The following is a 4,783-nucleotide window of genomic DNA, read 5'->3' on the forward strand; positions in this document are numbered from 1 at the left end:
ATGTAAAGTTTAATTCTGCATGTGTAGAGGTAAACTCTGCATAGGACTGCACTGTTATTTGCTTTTTATGTATAAAGCAGGAAAAGCACATGGGGGGAGGAGCTAAAACCGGCCCCTTTTCTCCTAACACTCCATTACTTGAGGCATTTTGTTCCTTCCCCAGGCTCGCTTATGTCATTTTGTATCCACACCTTTCCTCATGTGTTTCTGTTATCACTCATCTTATTCAGTCTGCACTTTGTTTTTTTGTAAGTGTATGATTCAGCGATGCCTCAATAAACTGTTTAATTTGCCTCAAGAACACTTTGGAGTCTGTGCTTTCCTACTGTAAGATGGAGCTGTGTTCCACCAGGCCTTTGGCTGAGCCTGAGGCAACAGACATCTATGTCTGGCCTCCTCCATGAGGTTTCTGTCACCCACCCAACAACTGCTGGCTATTTCATGTTACCAACGGGCCAGGGAACCCCTCACAACCAGCTAGTCTTCTGGTCTGGGTTGTAACCACCACTTTAATGTATATTATGGTGTTTTAGTATTTTAAGTATTTATTGTACTACTGAAATGTTGTTACCCATCCTGAGCCTGCTCACGAGAAGGGCGGGCTATAAAAATCAATCAATCAATCAATACTGACCGTTGTGTACCCAACCAGGGTGAGAACCCTAAAATTAACAGATGCCTCTTGCTTAAGGGGAACAAATTAACAACTTCTAATATCAGACTTCTTTGTTTAAGCGATGTTCCCTAATCTTTCTCTGTGGATTCCTTCTAGGGCTGCCAACTTATTAAAATAGGACCCATTAAAACAATGTTTCAGTATTGCCTAGTTTTGGTAACAAGTAGATTGATTTGGGAAGGGGACATGGTTCATGTGGCAGAGCCTCTGCTTTGCATGCAGGAGGTCCCAGGTTCAATCCCCGGCATCTCCAGTTAGAGGATCTGGCAGTAGGTGACGGGAAAGACCTCTGCCTGAGATCCTGGAGAGCCACTGCCAGTCTGCGTGGACAATACTGACTTTGATGGACCAAGGGGTCAGCTTTATAAGGCAGCTTCATAAGAACATAAGAGAAGCCAATGTTGGATCAGGCCAATGGCCCATATAGTCCAACACTTGTGTCATACAGCGGCCAAAAATACCAGGTGCCATCTGGAGGTCCAGCAGTGGGGTCAGGACACTAGAAGCCCTCCCACTGTTGCCCCCTCCAAGCACCAAGAATACAGTGCATCCCTTGCCCCAGCCTGAGAGTTCCTATCTATACCTTGTGGCTAATAGCCACGGATGGACCTCTGGTCCATATGCTTATCCAATTACCGCTTGAAGCCGTCCATGCTTGTAGCTGCTGCCACCTCCTGTGGTAGTGAATTCCATGTGTTAATTACTCTCTGGGTGCGTTCAGACAGGGCATTTATGCCGGTATAGATGCCAGTTGGAATCGGTGTACTTACAGGCGATCACACGGCGAACATCTGCCTTCCGTCCCTAACCGTTGCAAACAGCCTTTAACCGTTGTATTCTGCTTCTAGGTCCCCAAGTGGTGGTATCCTGAGTGCACCGGTTCCAACCACATTATCCCCATCTGATCGCTCTCCACCGGTGTCTAGCCACTTCCGTTCAGAAGCCCAAGGCTTCCGCTTTTCGGCCGCCATTTTTTTTAAGGCTCCTCAATGTGCGCTTGGGCGAAGCTTCGCCCTGGCGTTTGTAAAACAAACCAAAAAAAGGGCCTAGTGTAAGGCTTTAGATGAGTCCGGGACCTCACGGAGACCAATTTCAGAGTAAAAAATTAAAGAGACGTCGTCGTTTCAGGGAATGCTTTTTGGGACGGGGTGTTCTGCGCCTGCGTGAAGATCTCAACTCTGTGGATAGCTGCCTATGCGCATGTGCAAAATGTTTTTTTTAAATTTTTAACCACCAATGTGCGCTGCTGCGTGTCGGTAGTGTGAACGGACATATCGCGATGTGCTGCGCAGTCAGGAGGTAAGTGTGATCGCATTTCTTCCGGATCAAATTGCACCGGTTGTAACTGCAGCAGTTTATACCGGTATAAATGCCCCGTCTGACTGCTTCCTTTTATCCATTCTAACCTGACTGCTCAGCAATTTCATTGAGTGCCCACAAGTTCTTGTATCACGAGAAAGCGAGAAAAGTACTTCTTTCTCGACCTGCTCTATCCTATGCAGAATCTTATAACCCTCGATCATGTCATCCCTCAGCCATCGTTTCTCCAAGCTTAAGAGCCCCAAGCGCTTTATCCTTTCTTCATAGGGAAAGTGCTCCAACCCTTTTATCATTCTAGTTGCCCTTTTCTGCACTTTTCCTAATGCTACAATATCATTTCTGAGGTGTGGTGACCAGAATTGCACAGTATTCCAAATGAGGTCGCACCATCGATTTATACAAGAGCATTGTGATACTGGCTGATTTGTTTTCAATTCCCTTCCTAATAATCCCCAGCATAGCGTTGGCCTTTTTTAATGAATTGCACACTGTCTAAACATTTTCAGTGAGTTATCTACTGACTCCAAGATCTCTCTCTTGGTCAGTCTCCACCAGTCTGAAACCCATCAATATGTATTTATAGTTACGATTTTTGGGCCCACTGTGTATCAGTTTGCACTTGGCCACATTGAACCCCATTTGCCAGCTTTGTGTGTTCATGTGATTCACTCTGTTAATTAATGCATTATCAAAACCTGAGGACAAGGAAAGTAGCGCATGGTCCATCGACTGTTCCAAAACCAAAATAATAATGATGATGACGCTACCTGCTGTTAGGACCAACCAAAATATCTCATGACAGTGTGCAAGCATTGGAGCTCTATAGAACTCTTCATAAAGCTGGATGGTTAGAAGAACGGAAAACAAGGGAGGAATGCGGAAAGAGAGAAAATAAGTTGTTGGAAGGTGGCAAAGCCCAAAGTCTCCGGTTGCAGTCTTAAAAAATGGAAAACAGGATGTGCCGAAGACTGAGCCGGATAAGTTTCCAACAGTGCCGAGTGCAGAACAGGTTTTTAAATTACAGCAAATTACCAGGACAAAAGAGAAGGGGGGGTGGCATTCGCCCTTTGTGAGTATGAATGGCAACAGCTGATCTAACATCTCTCTCTAGCCTTAAAGGTCCCTTGTAAGGCAGAGAAAAAGAAATACAGAGTAGTTCCTATATTAACGAAGTTGGAGATTATTGTAAAGTGTTGCACTAGCTGAAAAGTCAGGGGGCTTATATGGGCTACTTGGCTTCCATCCACTAGATAGTATAACCTACGGTGGTTAGAGCATTGGCCCAGGATCTGAGAGAGCCAGGCTTGGATCCCCACTCAGCCATACGGACGCTGGAACGTAAGCCGCTTTGAGTCTCCATTGGGGAGAAAGGTGGGATACAAAGAAATTAAATGGATAAATAAAAATAATTTTAAAAATTAATTTTAAAAAATCTCTGAGGAGAAAAAGAAGGGTAAATAAATAAATATAATATTGGAAGGAGACAGTGGAACAAAAGACCATTCTTTGTGAAGAAGCAGCCTTTAATTGACATGTAACAAATGTAAAATAATGTTTGGTCTAAGTTTGTGGATTTATTTAGACATGTAGATGTATATATATTTGTTTACTGTACATGATTAGCCAGAAGCAGAAACTTCTTAGGACCCTCTTTACTGGGCCATGAGAGAGTTCTTTTTTCACCTGCTTCATATTGTATCAGGGAGCTGAAGCTTATTTAAATAGGCCTGATTTTAAAAGATGGGTAACTCAAAGGGCAGGTTAAGTACAGGCCGGTGGTTAAGTTAGTTTAATCAGCAACCACCCCTTCTCTCAGCCTAACATGTCTCAAGCAATGTTCCTTCTAAGTTGTAGAGTCTTGTGAGTAAAAATTCCACTTTGACAGTTACTGGGCATTAAAGTTGTGAGTGATTTGGCTACTGCATAAATTAGCTTGCTCTGGAGCCGCCCTTCCTGAGCAAAGACAAAAATGCATGAGCCAGTGGCTAAAAAACTGTGAGCTACCTCACACTAGCTCAGCTTAGAGGGAACATTGGTCTCAAAAGGTTGTTGTGAGGATAAAATAGAAGAGAGGAGAATTTATGTAAGCTGATTAGAGATTCCCCACTGGGGAGAAAGGTGGGGTAGAAATTAAATAAATAAAAGATTCTTCCTCTCTGCCAGCACTCCTTCTGTCCCAAGAGACATTCTCCCTCCAATGAGGCCTGAACTCTTGTCGGGGAGAGGCCCCCTGGTTTTCTGTCCCAAAGAGACTCTATGCGAGATTCTGAGGACTTATTTACTTTATTCATGTCTCACGTTTCTTCCCAATGAGGACCCAAAGCAGATTACATCCTTCTCCTCTCCTCCCTTTTATCCTTATAACAACCCTTTGAGGTACTGGAAAAGAGTCCAGTAGCACCTTAAAGACTAACAGCATTTGTGGTGCGGTATGAGCTTTCGTGAATCACTGCTCACTTCTTCAGATAACTTCTTCACAGGGCTTTTTGGTAGGAAAAGCCCAGCAGGAACTCATTAGCATAATAGGCCACACCCAACAGCAGAAACTCATTAACATATTAGGCCACACACCCTGACAGTGTCGCTCATTAGCATATTAGGCCACACCCCCATGCCTTCCCTTGGCTTGCCCAGGCAAGCCAACCCTTGGACAGGCTGGGGAAGGCACAGGGAGGCATTTAAATGCCTCCCCGATCCTTCCAGGGGGGCCCCTGCCCCACCCACCTCAGAGTCACCGGGGAAGGGTCACTCTCCAGGCCTTCCCTCTGTAGCCACACACGCAGAGGT

The sequence above is a fragment of the Gekko japonicus genome, unplaced genomic scaffold (genome assembly GCF_001447785.1).
Source record: "Gekko japonicus isolate JY-2015 unplaced genomic scaffold, Gekko_japonicus_V1.1 scaffold4114, whole genome shotgun sequence".
NCBI lineage: Eukaryota > Metazoa > Chordata > Lepidosauria > Squamata > Gekkonidae > Gekko > Gekko japonicus.